At 49.1% G+C, this 22,102-nt stretch overlaps 1 pseudogene across 1 annotated transcript; it reads right to left on the bottom strand.

The window, feature by feature from the left end:
- Positions 1-2,801: 2,801 nt before the first annotated feature.
- Positions 2,802-22,096, bottom strand: LOC144174394 (heart- and neural crest derivatives-expressed protein 2-like; annotated as a pseudogene). The gene is made up of 2 exons (XR_013323465.1): positions 21,152-22,096; positions 2,802-4,953 (listed from the first exon to the last, which is right to left on the bottom strand). The product of XR_013323465.1 is annotated as a heart- and neural crest derivatives-expressed protein 2-like (transcript).
- Positions 22,097-22,102: the final 6 nt, after the last annotated feature.

Below are 22,102 nucleotides of genomic sequence, written 5' to 3'. Positions count from 1 at the left end.
GTGCGTCTGTTTTACCCTCTCTCACTTCTGACTCCGAAGGTCCCGCTCTATCAACGCATGACGCACAGACAACGTCATACGGTCTCTCTCTCTTTTTTTTTTTTTTTTGTCTGCTCAAAGCAGTTCTGAGCAGCTCCAAGCAGCTCCGTATTTCATTTTCCCATAGAACGTCTATGGCGGGAGTAGTTTTGGGCTGCTTGGAGCTGCTCAGAGCTGCAGCGGGCAAAAAAAAGAGACCTATACGTGATCTAGATTCGAAGAGAATCAAGCGCGCTTTATATGGTGGTTGTGGGATCACGAACAATTTCGAGATGGCGCGTCCAAGCTCACGGCGCTTCACACGAGCTTCAGAGACGCTGTTTCCCACGAGGTCGCGGCAAAGGGCACGCCCCGTGCGATAAGTTCACCGCGAGAGAGATGTCGAGCTGCGCGCGGAACTCGCAGCGGAAGTGTATGCACCAGGCTGTGTGAAGTGCACTCGCGCCGCTGAGTGCGCAAGCGCTACGAAAGGGAGCGCTACACGGACGTGCTATCGCTCGGGGGAGAGGCTCGAGTGACCAGCTCGACACGGCTCCCATGTCACTGATTGGCAAAGAAACTCGACGATGCGTTAGTTCTCCCCGAGAAAGCGTTTTAAGCGTCGTCTATGTGGAGGGAAGAGCGCAGAACCGAACGCAATGAACCTTAAAGCACCGTGCATGCCTCTCCACTAAAAAAGCCGTCGCTTCGCCGTATTTGTACACTACACGCACGTTCTGCAATATTTACGCTGACAGAGTCATTGCAACTAACAATTTAAGATTGTTTTGACTCAGCAGTATTTTGAGCCATTTTCTAAGATTTAGGTGTACGTCGTGCACGATAGTGAACTTTTGACAAACGCCCATTGAAAGACCTGCTGTAATACTGTGTCACCTTCGAACGCTACCAAACAGTCGGTCGGCATCGGTATAGCATCTTCGCCGTACGCATGAGAAAGACAAGAAACCCGACGAACAAAAAAAATGTTACGAGAAACTGTGTTGAATTATTTCCTTGATTAACCGCGGAGCTGTTTAAGCTTGAGCTTGATCCGGTGGCGTTAGCAGAAAAAATGCCAAGAAGAAAAAAGCTGCGCCGCCTGTAAGGGGTGCACCACTGCAGGTAGGGTTTTATGAGAGTGAAGCCGGCTTTCGCGCATGCTCGAGTGTGAGCACAAGGGGCATATGCGTATGCGTATCCCTTACTATACCATTTTAAAGGTGAAATTCTTTCTTGGGCTACTAAAACGCAAAAAAATGGCGCAGCTTGCACAAGTAGTGCAAGGCTGAAGAATCAGCGGAGCTGGTCGGGGTCGACCTAGCTTGTTCCCCCCCTGAGATCCGCTGTCAGTGAGGGGACCGATGGGAACGGCCTTGTAAAATCCGGCTAAACTTGGCCTTACCCCTCAACACTTCGCCTAGCCTAACAAGAACATCGCAAAACCCAACCAAACTTAGCAAACCCTAGCAAAACTTACCAAAACCGAAGAACCACCTGGGTCGGCGCCCAGCTCCGCTGTTTCCACGGTCGTGCACGACCTGAGCACGCTGCGCCTATTTATTTATTTATTTATTTATTGCTGCGCAACAAACTTGGTCCAGTATTTTGTATGGAATGCCCTGCGGACCCTGTTTTGTGACCTGGGTCCTTGCCCGTGAGCCGTATTTTGTAGAGAGAGAGAGAAAAAAAACTTTATTTCTGGTCAGATTAAGACCTATGCGTCGTACTCTTCCGCTAGAAGAATCATGGCCCACTGTATTTTGTAGAGTTGTGAGCAAAAGTAGAGAAGGACAACCAGAGAAGAAGACGAAAAGACCCTCGCCTTTCGTTCGTCCCTGTGTACTTTTGCGCTCAAGCTTCATGAAGGAGGAAAAGCGGGAGTACACTTATTTAAGGAGCACCACAGGTGCCGCTAGAGCGCCACTGACGTGGTGTTGGCAAGAGGTTTTTAACACGAAAGTGTTTTATTCCGGGATACACAAACGTTTGAGAGACGGTATATCTGTCACGGGAATGACGCCAGTACAACGATGCAAGCGGCCTGTAAATGGTGCACCCCTGCACACAGGGTCTTCTTGCGGGGAAGCAACCTTTAGTACTAAAGAGTACGTTATGCTGAGGGTTGTTCGTGTTAGGGATTTATATTTTCACACGAAAGTGTTTTATGCCAGGACACACCAAGATTTCACTAACGTGATATCAGTCGCGGAAATGACGCCAGCACATCTTTTCCGAAGCGAACCGCCAGCAGGACTTCGCTCACCAAGCACACCCACAAGAGAGCCGCCGACCCGCAAATCATGCTCAGCTGCAGATTTCGCTGCAGATTTCACTTTCGTGTTTTACCGATTCCTATGACAGATGAATCAACCACATTTTTTTTTTGTTTTCTTTACAAAGATGAGAGAGAGAGAAATTTTATTGAAAGGTGAAACACAGAAAGGTCAGCCTAATGATATCAGCTCTGGCCAGCTATTTTATTTGTGGGAAGGGAAATAAAGAGCGTGTATAGAGGATGAGAGAAATGAAGATGAACGGCTATATACAAAAGATGCCTATACTTACAGTGCATGTGTTCAAGACGTTCATCAAGACGGGCTTTATGCCTTGTGGGCACGCGGGGCGTCTGGCCAAGGACCCAAGAGTATTTCTTCAGACACAACCCGACAGTCCGAACGGGCCGATGGTCTGGCTAATTGTTCTCGAGAATGCGGGTGTGCGTATACAGTTGCACAGAACATGCGACGAAAACGCTTTTAAGAACATTCAGAACACGTAGCAAGCATTTTGCACTCGTTCTTTATTATCTCAAGTAAATCACCGACCAATAAAAAGCAAGGTAAAACATTGCACTTAGGGAAGTCGTCAAGTAACTCCAGAGCTAAATTACAACAGATTCTGTAAGGCAATTGTACAACATACGTACAAATCTAAAAAAAGAAAGAAACGCTTTCAAATAAACCGCTCATTGCCGCCGGTTGGCACGAAATGGATCGCAAAGCGGGAAAGGCAAGGAATATTTACAAATAAGGAGAAAACTATCACCATTTCCGATACTGAGTACACGCGCACCTGTAAATAAAACTGAAGCTCCGAACTCCAGACAATCATAGGCAGGCAACAATACGCTCTCAGTTCTTTGGTTACGCGTATATAAGGTAATGTCGGTTAGCAACAGAATCTGAGTATTTCTATCAGGCGTTGGTTCGTGCACATACGAGTACATCAGTCATCTTGGCAGTCGAAGGCGTTGTGTTTGTTCTCCATATTACGTTTGGGTCTAAGTACAGCGAGCAAATGCCACTGCTGCTCGGGCGGCGACAAGACCACCACTGTCGTCGGCAGTTAAGACCCATCGCGCCAGTGCTGACCTATGAACCAAAGATTAGCACTGTAAAACCAGCGCATAAATTTTTACGTCGTGAATAATGCTACCTAGAGCATAACTAGCAAACGAAATGAAAGCTCATTTCAGTTTGGTTAATACCTAAAAAAATCACGGACCCCATAACGAACTTCTCATTTATCAATGTGTGCCAGAGTGGTGCAGCGTAGTGCTACACCCAGACGACTCTTTGCATGTATACCCTAATACATGACTAAAAAATGTCTAGACGACGAATTTTTAGGAGTGCAGACCTAACTTACTGTTTCCCACTTCAGCGAAAATTGCCCAGAACGCGTTTGCGTATCCACATGGACCGTCGGTGTTTGCATACCGACCTCTGTTCCACGGGATCATGTGGACATTGTTCGCGACATTTCGTGGTTCGTTGTGCTTCGCTTCCGCTAAATGCTTCCGCATGCAGGAATTGATTCCACTGTCGGCTGTGTGTTTGCGCGTGCGTGTCTGTGTGCGGAAAAATAACACCCGCGGAAAAATAACACCTCTTTTCGCGTGCAGTTCTTCGCCAGGAGCGACTTCGCGCAAATGCGTGTTTCTCTTCCTTTTGGTGATCGGCCTCAGCTGCCCGGCACAGTTCCTTGTACACGGACTGGCACCGCGATTCGTTGTCCACCTTTGGTTTCCGACGTCGCTTGACGTAACGAGCCGACGGATAACTAACCTACTTTAGAAGCACGTCGGAGGTTAGGGATATCTCGTTTCCGGCAGCGCTTGCCTTATATCCTTGTTCGTCGTGCCGCAAACCGGTTTAGCGTGAACCGCAGCGGCTTGTAAGGTGCAAGAAGGGAGGGCAACGGGTATGCGCGTGGCTTTGGTATCGGTTATCACGATGCGGCGCCATTGCAGACAATGGCGCGGCGCAGCCGTAAAGCTTTAAAAAAAAATCACGTCGACTTGTTGCAGTCCGAGGTCGTGCGCCCTGCCACTTCTGTAAATACTTCCGCTGCTTCACTATACGGGCCACTTTAGTAGATGCCCTGGCGCCACGGCCGCAAAGGCGAGCACATGCGCCAGCAAAGTGACGGGCCATTAAAAGCACGTTCTGCAGGGACAAGTGAGGCTTTGGCTTTTTGGTTGACAACTATCGCCACGAAGACACACGATTCCTATGGTAATTGTCTGCGGTATTGGGAACCTCCGTGTTGGCACCTACCCTAGGATCTCGTAAAGCAGCTACGCACAGGGAACAAAGAAATGCAACAAGTCTTGCTCTTTCTGATCCCACTTTGTCCCGCTCACTCGTCGAGCACAGCCGAGTGGCGTCAAGAAGGCAGGGGCAGCCGCTGTGGCGGCGTGCGCTCTGCGGCGACACAGTCTGGCACTATAGCACTGTCTCTGGATGATGCACGCACTGTTGGTCGCCCGTGCCCGAGTAGCGATCACCGCGTTCCGTGGAGGGCTGTCGCGCGTGCGCAGAAGAAGAGCCGCCGGGTGCCTCAGGCGTCGTGCTTGAGCTCCAGCGCCCAGACGTGCTGCGGCCAGCCCGTCCGGCCCTTGCCCCTCTTCTCGGCCTGGATCACGCTCGCCTGGTAACGGGACAGAGGAAAAACGGGGTGACAGTCAGCAACGAACGAAGAGGAAGGCTCCGCAATGACGCGCCGGCGTCCTCTCTGTCGTCACTCACTCACTCACTCACTCACTCACTCACTCACTCACTCACTCACTCACTCACTCACTCACTCACTCACTCACTCACTCACTCACTCACTCACTCACTCACTCACTCACTCACTCACTCACTCACTCACTCACTCACTCACTCACTCACTCACTCGATCGATCAATCGATCAAGCACCAAAAACTGGTTAACTGGTTAATCAAACAGCTATCAACAGATTTAGCTGCTGTTAAACCCGTCCTTACAGCCTAAAACCATGCTCCCCATGCTATATATATACTATTTGCGCCTACGTAAAGGAACAACGGCGACCGATAGGTGCACCAGCCGTGCACTATGCCGGCCATCCCCTTGCCACATCGGCAGGCGCTGGCCACTTGAGGAGCACGCGGCGGCGGCGGCGGCCCGAGCGTTTTTTTCTTTCAAGGAGGTAGTACCGGCCCAGCTCCCAGGGTCGCCCTAAATAGCCGCGCCGCTCATCTGGCTTGTGTCAGACGACCCACCTACTTGGAAGAGGCCGCGCACCGAGCATTGTTGCCGCCGATGTCTGCCGGCCACTCTTGATGCATGCACAGCTCTCCTGTGCCGTGGCGTGCATTACGTGGTCGCTGCAGTGACGCGCCTGGGGCCATGTGGCAGCGTCATCATGAGTGGACGAACGGCTAATCGTGAGCACCCGAGTGCCCCGACACCGGGCCCGCATACCGTGGTGTAAACGCACCGGTACGCAGCGCATGTCTATGGCTTAAAGCAGGTCGCGCATCCCCCCCCCCCCCCCCGTCACTGTATTTCGCTTTTTATCCTCCTCGATTCTCTTCGATAATGTAGAGAGCCGGTTCCTCTTTCGGGAAACACCACAGGAGCGCCTATTTATGTGATAGCATGGTGGACCCACCATGTCTATACTTTTTTGTATGTACAGTCATGCAGTCATGAGGAAAACCTGATTTATGTATATGTTTCTTCAGGAAACTGTCTCAAGCATGCAATGCCATTTTACGAGTTATAATATTATTTACAAGCCGTTATCGTCATAAGCTCGGTGGTTTGGGGAAGGTAATCAAAACTTATTGACTGAAACGCTTCTATTTCGCACAGAGGAAAGGATAGCTTAACGGCTGGAAGGGAAAGAAGGATGGCAAATGTCCTTCGTTTGTTGTGGTGAGCCGTCGCGGTGTCTCTCCCCCCCCCCTCCCCACACACACACACACACACAAGTCCAGAGAAAGGTTGCCCTACAAGGAAGGGCCAGCCAGCATCGCTCTACCCCGAAATCTCTCTCGAACGAATTCCGGCCAAAATCTACGAAGAGAAGATTGCAGTGAGCCAGTTCAAGCAAAGCAAAGAGAATGTCCTATTTGTCGGGTAGCATGTGCTCGGAGGAGCAGCTGCAGACTAGGTGATACAGGTTGGCTGTCGTGTAGAAATAGCCAAAAGGGCATGCATATATACTTTCTTGGCGGAATAAAATGTTTATATGACTTCTGAAAAATATGTGGAGTATACTCAGCATAATAGCGATGGCCTTAATAGAAATGACCGAAGGTCGGGGAAAGTGACCATTGTCAGTAATGTAGCCTATAAGGGGATCACATTGTCAAGCCATTGTTCATTGGCTTGTTTCATATGGTCTCGTTTACGCCCGGCGAGAAATAACGCGGCAGGCTAAACATCAGGGAATGTATTAAAGCTATAGGAAACACTCTATAGCCGCCTCGTGGGCACACTGATTACCGACAAGCTACCCACGTGTGGCCTTGGCGTCCATACACTGACCTATTATAGTGACTGAAGTGTTAAAAGGGTTCTGAATTAAACTAAAGATACTGTGTGTCGAATGTGATAAGTTGAGTTCCTTAATAAGAGTCTACAAGGATTCAGTTACGAATGATCAAGCGCCACATATCAGCAATACCTGACGGTACAACCTGACGTTACAATGCCTGACGTCACTTAAAGCAAAGCTGCATTGCGTGCAATAAAATCTCACTTTGTCACTTCGCAGCACGAACCAGTTTCACACTGAAGGCAAAAAAAAAAAAAAAAAACCTTCGAAATTATTGCTGTGCAGATAAAATTCATCTTCACGCTGCATACTTAGTGCTGCAAACAAGAGATCATTCCATAAACTTCCCGTACAAACTAGATCCTCACTTATCGCAAGGATATGTCGTCAACGGCAGCAATACGTTACTGCCTATCTCTCCGTTCTCCACGTCCCTTTCCTTTTACCAAGGGTGGCTTCAGCCATGGAATGCACAACTGTGACTCCAAAACAGTCCACCGCACGGCGCAAGCCAGGTTCACGTGAAAGAAGCGCGTAAGTATACTAATCAATAAAGTTATGCCTATAATCATGGCATAGACTGACGCCGCCATTATCACTGCAACATCAAAATTAAGCAACACTGAATGCCCACTCCATAGGCTCACTAATTCATCACGCAGCTACAAAGTAATCTGGCAAAGGATAGCCGAAAAAGAAAACAGAATAAACTTTGGTATAATGCCCTCAAAACACGCTCACACGATCACCACAGCGCTCTAGCTTCGCTTGTGATACTAATGTTGCGGCGGGCACGCTTCCAAATGACACCTCATCTCAGATCGCCCGCAACGAGCAAATTTATCGCCCGATTTGGGATAAAATTAAGCCGCAACGCCACTCCAGACGCGCACCCGGTCGCTCCTGCAGCAGGCAGTAAAGCAGCTCCCGTTATCCGGCTGCGAAGCACGCGCCGCCGCGACGTCCCGGCGCTCGGAAGTTATTAGATTATCCCGTAATGGGAAATGCCAGACTCGCGGGCAGCCATTGTTGCCGCCTGCGCAGGCCGCTCGCTCGCTCCCAGACGCAAACGCCGACCGAACGGGCCTGGCTGTAGACCCAACCCGCGCTAGGTTCACCCTGTTCACTTGGGCGGTACGGCGGAGGCCCGCAGATACGGAGCTCTCCGTGTATTCTTCTCAGTCGCGCTGTCGCTGTTGTTCAGGGCCGTCCTGATAACGCTGATGCGGAAATCAACTGCGCCGGAACCCCGGTGAACTTGTGAAGCACTAATGTTCTATCGTACCTCCGATCTTTACTGAATTAGTGGTTGACGCACCGCTTAAGGGACCTGAGTGACCTGTGAGTATTATATTTGGTGGCGCCTCGCATCGATTCAAATTGTTGCTCGCTGTCAAGTCTGGCACAGCCAACAGGTAATGACGTCATGCGAACTGAAAAGAAAAGATGTTGGCGGAAGAGTTCAGAAGGCGTGCTACGGTTTCAGAGGAGCTGTGAGCGATTGAGACTGAGTTTAAATTTACTATCAGCCGTTGCTGTGGCAGGGCAGCGCACCTTCTGCGTCGTGACGCCCAATCACTGACTCCGCGCATGAAGACAACGGAATCAATTACGATGGTTGACATTTAGCTTCTTGGTCATCCTACGTCGACGAAAACGACGCGATTGTCAAAGATATTTTGTGTGCACTGACCGACCGACCAGCAGATCCCTTCAAAGCAGCACAACCAAAAGCAATGAAAATAAAATAATTGCTGTGATTAGAACCTGAGGCTTGCGAATTAGTCTAGACAACCTGCATGCCGTTCTTAGCGCGCAAAAAACGTCATCGACTGTTGTCCATTCAACCACCTTTATTCTAAATGAGAATCGAAACCGCAAAGTTTTATTATAGACACGGAACGCCTTAGTCACTGAACGTCATGGTATCTTTACTCAAAATGAGAACGCGCAATTCGCGCAGCGCTCAATACAACAAACATTAGGAAAGGTTTGCATTGCGGTTGATGGTAATTAGGACAACGCCAGCAAACAGAAGCAACTATATAAAGCCCTTCCAAACGTTCGTGCTTCCGTGCACGAACACACCGCAACCTATCAATGGTTTAGCTTAAGCACCCGCTCCCTTCCGAACCAATATGCAGGTCGAGGTACATAAGTAGCTCCATACAGCCCCCGCGACGACGCCGATGACGCACAAGCTTATGCAGCACACACAGGGTCGGGAAGGCAGACAAGCAGGCGGGGGGAGACGGAGCGATTACGCGTTCTCCCCGCAGGAATGTTCCTGCTACGGCAGCAGCACTTGACCGCTTCCGCAGATGCGAACCAGAGCACGTGTCACAGGGCCGTACACTATACGTCACTGCAGCGTTGCACTCGCGCGGGGCAAGACGAGGCAGAGGGCCCTCGCTCGCGGGCGAGTAAAGGCTTGGGGTGAGCAGGAAAGACATGCGCGAGATGTGACTGGTGAACTACGAGGACAATTAATAATGCGGTGTTAGTAATGTAGAACGGCACGAACAAGACGTTAGGGCAAAGCAGCAGGCAGCACGAACGCCCGTCCTGTCTGTCGCTGCGTCCCGTCGTTTCGTCCGTCGAGTTCAACTTCATTACAAAATTTGACGCAATGCGTGGGTTTGACTTCCTGCTCAGTCGCCTGATTTAGCAACGTTACGGTTATAGGGAGCCGATTGTAAGCTCTACAGTATCGCGTTTGTGGATATAACATTGCATTCGCTGTATCCACTCGGAAGACCTCTTCTTCCTTTCTCTTTTTTTCATCTGTTTACGTTTCATGGCCAATGCCATTATTTGTTCAGAATCATTTTTCAGGTGCGCCGTGCCCGTGCGACAGGGGATCGTGATCAATGCTGACTTTCTGTCGTCACCCAAGTATTCTAGTTCACTCTAGCCGTCACTTAAGAAAGTACCTGAACGTTGTATACACACACCTTGTGTGCGCAACCTCCCGAGGCTTCGACCACATGAGGTTAACCTCGGACTCCAATAGACCTCGACCTCATCAAACGAAGCGAGTTAAACGAGAGGTGAGAATCCATGACGACAGCATGAGCGAGGTTAACGACAGAGAAGTCGTCAACATTCGACGAGTTTGCAGTTGAGTGAACGATACCGCAGAAATTGCGGTCCTGCAGGAAAGTCGAACGTTGCGCCATGGCGGTTGAATGCGTGCCTGTTCCTTTTCGTTACGTCGGTTCCCCTGCTGGTTGGACACGTTTGGAAGCTATCAATATGTGTTTGTCATTTCATTGTTAATTAAAAACTCACACAGCAGCTCAAAGAACGGCCACTCATTTTAAACACGCTACTCATAAAACTCACTTCTTTCGGTCGCTGCGTTCAAATAACGTCAACTCAAGCGTCAAAATAAAAACCCCACTAACTGAATGGAAGTGTCGGGTGTGGATGTTATAGTTAAATCAGTGGGTTTTAGAAAACCGTACGATAAAAAAAACCAGTTCGCCATTTAAATTCGTTGAGTTACCATCGGATCTAAACGTGATAACAGCATAGTTCCTCGTTCCCCATGACCGTATATATGAGCGCGGTGATGTGTCGCGCGTTGCAGCGCATCTCGTGGTAAGCCGATGCGCAGCTGGGTCGATGGCGGTCACGTGAACGTATACGGCTACGTCTCACATCAAGACGAAGCACATTGTGGACGTTCCTTCTTGCTCTCTGGATTTAAGTGCTGCTGGATTCACTGTCACAAGGGACCTTGTGCAAACTGCACCAACATACAAAACCGGCTCACTGTATGTCTCACCCGGAAGGAGAGGTAAAAACACATCTGAAACACCAAAAAGGGGGTTGTCGGGTAAGCCCTCATTCACGCAGCCGTTTTTCACCCCGTCACGTCACCGTCACGTCACCGTCTTCCGTCATGGGCGACAGTTTCTCGGGCGATTTCTCGCCGAAAACGGTGCGACGGTGACGGGAAGCCGAGCTCTATGTTTCCGTTCCGTCAACGCGACGGGACCACGCCCCGTGCTAAACCAGCCAATCAGAAAACAAATTTTTACGGCTAAATTTAGCGAAAAGGGAGCACACGTAAAAATCTTAGCCATTTTCTTTACTTTTCAGGTTAATCACGCTCAATTTTAGGCTAAACTAATCACTAGGCAGACGACCCTGTACTCTGATAGAGAGCTCCAGTGCGAACGCTACTCCGTTTACGTCGCCTTCACGGTTTCTTGACGTGACGGTGCCGTAATGGAGAAGGTTACGGCATTGTGAATGAGGACTAATACGAAGTGTACACCGCTTTGCTATACACCGAGCTCTATTAAAGTACGCGTCATTACTATGCACAAATCCATTGCTGGGGAGACATTTGTATGGGCAGTGTAGGGAGTCTGATTTCAATGTATGAACGCCCTAGGACCTTTTAAATGCCTCCTTAAACCCCCACGCATCCCTATGGAGTACGATACAACAAGCCCCCTCAAAACGGCTTTGCTCTTATACACGTATGTATTGCTGCAAATACATTTTTCAGCTTCAGTTTCTGATATCGAAGTATGAAGGCCCTATTAACTACCTCTATCCGTAAGACGCCGTGTATCCATAGAAAACACCATACTCCAAGACCCTCTAAGGTTGGCTTCACTGCTGAAGCATGGTGCATTGCTGAGCAAACATCTCTTGGGCGGCAAAGGTGTTATACGTAGTATCACAGCATTTTATGCGGCGAGAGCGTGACACATCAAGCGTTACAGGCACACAGGCGGCTTCGCTCGTGTAGACCCCATTTCAGAGATGCTCAAGCGTTTAAAACTTTAAGATTCCGTGGTGAACTTCGCATAACATTTTGATCGCTATTCGGAGACATCGCAAAATGCCTGATCCTTGTGGCGGGAGCCGACATCCGGCATGGTGCGGCGTAGCTTGCGACCTAAAAATTATTATAGGAAGTCGTTATTTCATGTTAGGTGGAATTAGCAGCCTCTTCCGTTGCTCACCCTCCCCCCTTCCCACTACCTCCCCTGCGTACGCCAGTGCAAGAGGAATATTTTCAACGACATTAAAGGCCTGCGCTCAAACACACTAGGACGCACGCCAGCTCGCAAGCGTGAGGGAGAGGGGGGTGTTAGACGAGCAAATATGCCTATAATTTGCTATGAAAAACGTTCGAGAGAGGAAAATTGAGCTGGAAATAGCATGATTGCCCAATAGAATCAGACCGACTGAGCAGTGTTGTCGGTGTGAGTCAACCATATTTTTTTAACAGTAAAGCTGTTGACCAAATCGTTTGTGTATTGTGTCCGCAGTTGGAAATACAAAGAAAATGCCGAGCGCTCGTGCACGCGTGCCTCGAGCGCACGAATTCCTCAAGCCAAGCACACCCACATAGAGGATATTGGCCAACATTGGCCACAAGAAAACTCCAGCGTTCGTCGTATCGTGGCAACACTTGCTCGGAACGAGAAAGACACGTCATAGCGTACGCCCCTGGTTCGTTCGTCCTCGTGTCGGGGTTCGCATGCGCTCTGTACCGTACAAGGGCCGCGACTTGAATGTCGAAGTGCGGATGGTACGCACGGCCGAGGAAGAAACCGCCCTTCGAGAGGCTCGCCGTGCAAAGCAGAGATGATAAGTTTCGCTTGCCGTACGAACACGTCGACCAAAACGACGAGCTCACTCTGACCTTGCTCAATATAAGGTCATTGAAATGCCATTCCGCCGACGCCAACCACAACACCACAAAGGTACTAACCGTCAACTTTGTGTCCGTCAATGATCATCTACAATAGCTTCGCCATTCAAGTCTTGCGTGTGAGTGCAATCTTCCCTGATTTTTTTTTTTTTTGCCTATAGTGCATTTTTCAGCTTGTGCATGCTCAAGGCGATAACACGCACTTTTTGCTTCCTTTTGCTTTAAATGCTCGTGTTAACTAAGTTAGCTTGGTAAGACACGTTATCGTATACCAGGAACTGGGATGGAGCTGTTCAAAGCGCTCTCACTGCCGAGCATTTTACTACTTCCCTTATTACACCTTCACCGCCGGTTTAAGCGTTAAATTTCACGGATATTTAGGGGAATCTTGTTTTTTTTTATGTTTCGGAGTTGTTGTATACCGAGCTTTGCTGGCGAAATGACAACATATACTTTTTTTTATTCGGCAATATAACGTTGTGAACAAGATGTCCTCACGAAAGTATGGGTTGCACAAAGTAATTCAGAATGGACATTTCGTGGTATCCGTGCATTACGATCAAACCGTGCAACCAACAAAATCCAAAAAATTCATTGTTTTTTTTTGTAGTTTTTACTGGGAATAATGTAGCCCGCTTAATAACGGGTTTTTGACCAGTGTAACAATTAGTACAAATAATTGCACTGTTCCCAGTAAAATGACAGTTATCAGCTTAAAAACCAATTTAAAGAACCGCGAGTGTCAAAAATAACAATCGAAACCAATATAGTTTGTTAGTGTGCAGATTCGGGCGTGTTGGTAATCTCCTCGACTCAACGAATACACAAGCTCGACAAAAGGAGAGACACACAGCGCTTCTAAGGCTACCATCAACTTCTTGAATCCGCGTCTTTCTAGCCAGTTTTTTTCTTCAAAACAAATGACTAGCTCAGCACTGTGCCTTCGATTAATGCATTGAAATGAAAAACGAATAACCGTCGAAGAACCGTACTTATTAAGTTAACTTGAATCTAGTTCTCGAACTTGAGACATTTATACGATCTACAACGACGTTAGGGAGAGGCTGACGTCAAGTGTGGCCGTGAGGTAGCCATGTCGTCCATCTTTCTCTACAGCACGCTGACGAAGACATTGGAAACAAACTACAGACTATCCCTAACCTGGACGTGAGGTTGAAGTGAGGTCGACGTGACCGTTTCAATATGAAGTGACATTACTCGAGCAAACCCTATCCCCAGCCGTGACCTATGAATAAGAGAAAGCAAGGATAAGCGCTTCTTGTCTTCTTTCGTGTGGTCGTCAAATTATGCGCTTGTCACGACGGTTTTAAACCGCAAACAACTAACCAAACAACAATTCTTGTCTCATCCCCAAGGTTGAGGCAACGCTGTAAGAATTGGTTTGAATCTTCAGTGAGTCGAAGTCCTCGAACTTCATTAGCGGCCTCTGGTATGCACAGACACTTCTTATAGAATGCCGAGCACAGTTCGCCTTAGCGCGTCCCTCCGAGTTCGTCATGTCGTCGACGAGTGCCCGAAGCGGGGCCCATCGTCGTGAAAAATGGATTCTCCCGCCGCCGCAGCAGCTCGTCTCGCAAGCTTCTCGGGAATCAAGGCTGCCCGTATGCAGGCGCGCTTCTCGATAGGGTCCCTCCGGGCGTCTTGCTGGCGCCAGGGCTTCGCTCAATGAGGCCCCTTGTTGGCGCTGCGTGCAAGAGGCGCTTTATCGCGCAACCGCAGGGCTCGGGTTTCGCATGCCTCGGCTATCATCGGTCGCTCGGACCGCGGCGCAAGGAATCGAGGCGCTGGGGCGCTGATCGCTTTGCGGCGCCCGCCGGATTCGGCGGACGCCGCCGGTTGGCTCGCTTAAAATGCGGCGCTAACCGATATTGACTGATTTACTGGGGCTAAATGCGCTCAGTGGTGAACTTGTGGTTGCGATGGCAAATTTTATTTGTGTTCAGCTTGCACCGCCGGGTGATTTCAATCGAAAGTGATCGTTCCCTGTAAGGTCACAAAAAAATTTCAGTTCAGTGGCCAAGCGATCTTCCTTTTCTTTCTTTTTTCTTCCGTGCAATTTTAGTTGCGCAATAGGTTAGTGAGTGAGTGAGTGACTGAGTGAGTGAGTGAGTGAGTGAGTGAGTGAGTGAGTGAGTGAGTGAGTGAGTGAGTGAGTGAGTGAGTGAGTGAGTGAGTGAGTGAGTGAGTGAGTGAGTGAGTGAGTGAGTGAGTGAGTGAGTGAGTGAGTGAGTGAGTGAGATTGCAAGACTACACTAAAATTTCGATTGTATGAAGCGTTACGGGGTGCCGTTCAGCGTAGCGTACACGCGTAATAATCCTTTCATAGGATTATTATGCGTGTTTTTCATTACGATAGGTTTTCATAGAATGCGTGCAGTTATGGCACGGCGTTTATAATGCGTATCTACGTTATAACATCTCAGCTCCGCAAGCAAGGACCGATGCCACCGGTCCGCTTTGTTCTTTCGCACGAACGACTATGCTAAAGCGGCAGAATGCAGCTTACTTTACCAAATCCGCCCTCCACGCCCTCAATGCCCAACTCGAATTCTGTTGGTCGTCTTGTTCCTCTCACTCCCGGCCAACTTTACTTCGTCGATTATGGTTTGGAGTAGCGTTCACGAAAGCTTACTGCTTCCTCATCGTGAAGAACAACATCGCCTTCGGCGATTTCCGCGGTGCTAGAGAGATTTGGCGCGTACTTTAGCGCTGCCCGCAATACGCGCCTGAGAAACGCAGGTTTTCGGTTAAGTTGAGCTGATTGGACGGGTGGCCGTTCTGGGCGGAAACTAATTCGCTACACTGGTCCCGACCATTACTTTCACAGGCGCGACCAAATTAGTTTTCTAAGCAGTGTTGACTACTGTGAAATTTTGCAGTGCTTGACGCAAAGGTGATGAAAGCGTATACCCGTCTGCGCTCCAACTTCCCCTTGCTCTCCTGTTTAACATCCTTAATGCTGCACGTGCGCCAAATGGGCTCTGCGGCCTGGTTAATTTTCCTGCTTTCTTTCTATTCGCTTTCTCGGTTGCGTACTTCGTAGTTTCGCAGTTCACAAATAACTCGTTTAGTTGTTTCTTTTATCAGCTGACCGATCCCTTCTGGCGTTTGCAGTCCTTAAAAGGCCAGCACCGATGTAAACTACGAAATGCGATAAATAAAAAAAAATTATTACCCTGTCCTAAAGAAAGTTGAGAGAGGCGCGAAAGCTTTCTCACATAAGAACTGCGTCAAAAGTGCGCCAACACTTTCGCTAAAAATGCGCCCACTCTTCGCTGAAAGTGCGCTCAATTTATCGGCAAGCCTTCAAAGACCCAAATCGCAAACGAAAAACGAGTCTATGCGACGATTTTTCGCGCTCTAAGTAAACGCATCTGCGAACTATCTAAATCTATACACCGACACATGGTTTATGAGGTAAAGGTATACTTTTGTTATCTGTCTTCATGATTGATCTGTGTACGTATTTTCTTATCTAGAACAGTTCTTTTTTCCCGATTTTCTAGTAACCGTTTTGACGCAATGGAAGCCCAGTTTCACGCACGCGCCGTGTGTCCAGAGATCCCATCAGAGCTTTTCGGTCGACCAGCCGGTCTACGGGGAAATGCACTAGTTTTATGACACGATGCCATCGGCCCCGGTAAGAAAGCTTTCGCCTTAAAAAGCCGTTTATGCGCCACCCGAGAATCCCACCGACAGGAGAGCCGCTTGTGAGTCGACACCGCAGCCGTGGGAACACCATCAGCCGCAGTTTTCGAGCAATCCGAGAACCCTCTGCCGCGGGCGTCATCGACGATAGCCACTGCAGAACCACCTATAAATACGGAGGCCTGACATGCTGCGTTCACTATGCCACTTGCGTCGTGAGCAAAACTCTGGGGGATCATCCTGCAATGTGTATTTTTAATGCTTCCCTATTTCTATGTGGACTCAACCAGGACGCCTGTATGCCCGTATGTAACGCATGATGTGTCAGGCTAATATAAAAATGGAATCAGTATGAATGTCCACGTCTTTTTATACATAAAAGCTTATAAAGCCACTAAATATGTTTTCATAGCAACGCACTAGTGAAGCCAACTTTAAGGATCGTGGTGCGTATTGATTTTACCGATGCATGGCGTCTTATACAGGTATGAACTAACAGACCCTGGGGCCTGCATACCTCGATATTAGAATGATTACACTGACTCCGTAAAAATGTATTTTCAGCAATAAAGATGTGTATTGTAGTGAAGCCGTTTTAGAGGTGCTTCTGGAAACCTTTTGTAACTTTACTGCGAAATAACTAATTACTACGAGTAAACGAAATTCAGCGCAATTATAGAGTCGTTTTAGCAGTCCATTTTCACGTAACCGTTGTTGAGAAAGTCCCGATAATGCAAGGGCTACAGCCGTTTTTTGCTGAGCATTCGCGACCAAGTTGGCTTTGCCTGGTGGAGGTTTGGCTCGCGCACAGAAAGGAATGCACGGAACCCTACCCAAATACAGCTTCGCTGTAAAACATTAAAATAATTGTGGTGGGCTCAGTATTAATCTTGACCATCCAGAAATCTTTAAAGTGCGCCGAAATCTCGACACGCGGCCGTTTTCGCTTCTCGCTTCCATCTGAAAAGCGGCCACCGCGGCTGGGATCAAACCCACGTCCTTGGGATTAGCAGCACAACACCTTAGCCAATGAATGAACCACCGCGGCGGGTACAAATAAAAGACCATTCGTGTACATCTGCATTCCGATTCAATGGGGGGATGTACATTCCACTCAACATTCTAATTTAAATCCCAATTCTGGGGGAAAGGGTGGCCCCCACTATAGCCCTCAATAGACGTGGCTGGGGATATTTAGGGGAGGCCTTTGTCCTGCAGTGGACATAACCAGGCTGATGATGATGATGATGTACATCAGGAGCGGTAGCGGTAACGGCTTGAATGTGCTTTCTTGCAAGGCATCGGCGTACTACACGGCATAGAACATGCTGCTACACGGTCTATACATGTCGGACCGCAAAGCAGTGGGCGCCAATGTGCACTCTTCCTACGCCTCTTGCGGCCTCCTGAACGATGATTTACAAAAGAAAAACGAAAGTCGTTTTTTTTTTTTTCGTGCATACCGTATGCACGCTGTATAGCCGGGAAGAATGTAAAGCGGCGAGAAATCGGAGGAAACAGTTCTTAACTTATAGAGTTCAGCGCTCGGTAAAAAAAGGCGGCAGACCAAGAAGATACAAAAGCAGGAGAGCGCAGCGGGGAGGGGTCCCTGTTTTTTCTGCAATCGGATACACGTGTCCCAGCCCCGCGTGCGTGCGGCCGCCTCAAGGCGAAGCACGCCGCGCGGCATCGCCGACAGGCCGACGTTGCTAAAGTGACGTTTCGGTTCGGCCTCGAAGACCGCCGACCATCTATAGGCCTAAAAGCCCCGAGACGAAGTGTCAAGAAATGACACGCCTCGCCGACTGGACACGACCGCGACATGGTTCGGCGAGCTGACAGCGACGGTCATACGGCGCGGCGTATTTAGTGTAAATACGGCGGCTTGGTTACACAGCTGCATCCCGTCAATACGCGACGCCTACTGCGACCAAAGGGCCGCTTGTTCGGGCGCGAGCTTTCTTTGCGGCCGTTATTTGACGGCAGGGGAGCCTGAAATGCCCATGACCTGTATTCTGTTGAAACTTGATTTCGAAACAAAAGTTTGATGATGCTCACAAACACCATTACATTCATGAAACCACTTAACTGAATCCCTGCGATATAAAGAGTTTACCGCATTCGGGTGAAACAGTCCTAATTAGGGGAATGCTTTTTTAACACAGAAGTGTTGTATTCCCGGATACACCAAGATTTCGCTGACGTCATATCCATCCCGGAAATGACGCCAGTACAACGATGCAAGCGGCCTGTAAAGGGTGCACCCCTGCACACAGAGTCTTCTTGCGGGGAAGCAACTTTTAGTACTCAAGAGTACGTTATATTCAGGCTTGTCCGCTTTCGGGTTTTATAAATTAACACGAAAATGCGTTATGCTGGGATACACCAAGATTTCACTGACGTCATATCCGTCACGGAAAGGACGCCAGTGCACCTTTGCCGAAGCGACCCGCCAGCAGGACGTCGCTCGCCGAGCACACCCACAAGGCAGCCGCCGACCCGCAAATCATGCTCAGCTGCAGATTTCGCTGCACATTTCACTTTCGTGTTTTACCGATTCCTATGAGAGAGGAGTCAACCACATTTTTTTCTACTTCTGTCACCACCAAAAACGTTTTTTTTTTTTAAACAGGCTCGAAAAACGAGTCCATCATCAGATTATGTGAGCAAAATACTAATACGCTAAGCGCACTAGATGAGTTATTAGCGCGAGGTCGCAGTTCTGATGGAGGCGAAAAGCAAAAACGCCCGTGTGCACTAGGTTTCGGCGCACGTTAAAGATCCCCAGGTGGTCAAAATTAATCCGGAGCCCTCCACTACGGCGCGCATCATCGCCTGTGTAGCGTCGGCGCGTTAAACTCTTCAATCAATCAATCCAGATGAGTTAGTAGCTCCCTCTAGCGATTCCTCGCTTTTCCCTGGCGTACTTCAAGCTCCGACAGCATTTCCTACGTGGTTATGGGACGGCACGCAAGTAATATCACCACTATGTACTGTCTGGCTAAAAGCAGTAAGAGCACTCCATAGCTGCTTTAAAACAAATCGCAACAAAAGCTAAGGAGAGACTAGAAATGGTGTCTGGTGCGGCGATCAAGTGACAGATTGCCTTTCCGTGCAGGCAATAACTACACTAAAAGCTTTCGAAGTGCTTCCAGGCTCGGAGGGAATAGAGAAAGCGCTTTTTTTGTTGTTGTTCGAAAGCTTGCCCCGTGCATAACGAGAAACGAGTTCACACTGTTGCAGGGCCCCTTTAATGTTTTGTGCAATGCTTGTTTGGAAGGCTAGCGAGACGGTGAGTTCTCAGAAAATGGGGACAACAGGTGCATAAAACAAGTTGAAATTCGGATAAGCAACTCACAAAATTGATTTTCCAATCGACGCTGGTGTGAAAGTTAGCTAGCACCAAACTTCCTTGTACACCAAATTGAACGATTTTATGGCTATGGCTTCGGCCCGTTCGGTGGTGTCAAGTAATTAGCGTTAATGCGCCAACGCATAACACGAAAGCTACGTATTCCCGTTTGAGCACGTGGCCATTGAAGTTTGACACCGGTGATGTCTCCAATGCAAGTTCACCTGCAATACGTCGGTTTTTATCATCTGGGGCGTAGTAGTATTCGTTGTTATCAAATGGCTACCATTACAATCGTGACTTTAATTCTTATTCTCAAGACGACATTATAACCGACCGTGCATACAATTAAAAGGCTCATGGAAGAAGATTCTTGCCATTATACTGTGCTACATTCCAATATAGCAAGCACAATGACAAAAGTATAGCCAACAGTAATCATAACAGCAACGACAGGAATAAGAATTTTTGCTTTACCAGTAATTTGTACGTGTTGGTGGGCCTGCAGGGTAAAATCTGTCCCTTGATAAAGTCACGTACCTCCCCTCTGGCAACGGAAAATCGGGCCAAAAAAGAGACGGAATGACAATGGTTAGAGTTTAAATACCCAGTTCAGATTTCAATGCAATATACATTTTTATTAAAATTAGGGCATTGTTCAGATATAATGAAGTAATTCGACTGTTTCCTTATTATTTCTTTTTTCGGCAACGACGTTCACAGATACGCAGGTTGACCCGGCAATTTACAAAAATGAATACAACGTGTCTACTTTGAGGGTCATAAACTTCCTGGCTCGATTGTCGCGCATTTCAATTGGTATGATAATCGCCTATGTCTATGACAAAAACCTCAATTAAAGCTCGCTCGCAACGAATGGATGAAAGCGGAGAATCCTGTACCTTATGTCTCATCATATTGCATATAGTGCTCGAACGTATCACTGGAGGTTAAGTCAACTATAGATCAGTTTCCTTATGCCACCCCACAGGTTGTTCATCAGTTCCAACAAGCCGAGCAAAATAGTCCAACTTGCCATCCTTCTGCAGAGTCCTTGTACTCTGAGTACACTTTAGTTTGATTAGTTGCCACATTATACAGAGCGAAAAGTATACCGATAAACGAACAATAGCGAATAGGTGTAAAGCAAGATTAGATAGCGTTTGTGGTCATGATGGCGTAAACCAGTGATTGTGGTTATCGTAAAGGTATTGCTGCGTCTTGCGACTTCTCGCCACCATCCTGTCGTGGACATTCTATCCTGGATCCAGTATCATGGATATTTAGCACGATTATCAAAGGCACACGGCCGTAGACATAGCTAAGAGAGGGACATAATGGTATAGCATTAAAAAAAGAAACGTGTGTACAATGCCGCATGCACTTAGTGCTCACAGATTGCTCGGATCTGAGGATTCGTAGGCAAGCAGCTTGCAAGTAGGCAAGTAGGCAAGCAGCTTGCAGCTCCACGAGATTTCACAGGCCACCTTTAAGTCAAAGTTCATACCAGCATCGCTTTTGCGCAGACAGACGTAAGTGAAAATTCGCTGTTTGTTTCCTAACAGAGTTCTATCAGAACAGAGCTTCCCCTTTCCAACGTGCAAAAGGGTGCACCTACCAGTTCCTTGCGGCGGGCGTCGTCTGGCGAGCCGAGTGGCGTGAGCTGGTGCGGGAGTTGCTGCTGCTGGTGGTTCAGCTGCTGCAGCTGCTGCTGCTGGTGCTGCTGGTGCAGGGTGAGTGCGGCGTGGGCGGCCTGCAGGTCGGCCTTGAAGCAGGCCTGGTGCGCGGCAGCCTCGGTGGTCCCTGTAGCAGGTCCATGAGGTAGGCGATGTACGAGGTGGCCAGCCTGAGGGTCTTGATCTTGGACAGCTTGGTGTCGGCCGGCACGTTGGGGATGCACTCGCGCAGCTCGGCGAACGCGTTGTTGATGCTCTGGGTGCGGCGTCGCTCCTTGCGGTTGGCGGTCACCCGCCGCTTGACCCCGCGCCCCGACGGAGGGGCGCTGCAGGGCGGGTGAGGCGAGGCCCAGGGCTCCTCGCACGAGGAGCCCGGCCTCGCGGGGCCGCCGGCCGAGTACGAGCACGCCGCGGGCACGCCGCTGCTGCCGCCGCCCAGGTCGCCTCCCGCCGCCTGGTCCCCGAGCAGCCATCCCAAGTATTCGGCGCCCGGGGGACCGCTCGCGTAGTACGCGCCGTACAGGGGCTCCGGGGCCGCGAACGCGGCCGCGGCCGCCGGAGGGAAGCCGCTCACCAAGCTCATCTCGCTCTTTCCCACCTTCAGAACACTCCCGTAGACAGCACTTCAGCGTGGCCTTCCGGTATGTACGTCGAGAACGCCTGCTTGCGCTCAGTGAAGGACGGTTGATACCTTCTTGCGACTTGTCGATGACTTCTCAATGCCGTTGGCTACGTCGTTGTGCGTCGAGTGGCCGGGAAATTTTTGGTGCTTCCTTTCACGTTGAGCTGATGTCTATTCTGGACGTCTTTCGAGGGCTCCTTGGGGCTTCCTGCACGCCCTTTCGTACAGTGTCCGGCCTGAGGCACTTTCCACTGGAGGCAGTTGCACAGGG

Source organism: Haemaphysalis longicornis, unplaced genomic scaffold, assembly GCF_048455015.1.
Source record: "Haemaphysalis longicornis isolate Haplotype H1 unplaced genomic scaffold, Haemaphysalis longicornis Haplotype H1 scaffold_3, whole genome shotgun sequence".
Classification (NCBI taxonomy): Eukaryota; Metazoa; Arthropoda; class Arachnida; order Ixodida; family Ixodidae; genus Haemaphysalis; species Haemaphysalis longicornis.
Note: the sequence above shows the minus strand (reverse complement) of the source record. Positions and strands in the feature narration are given on the sequence as shown.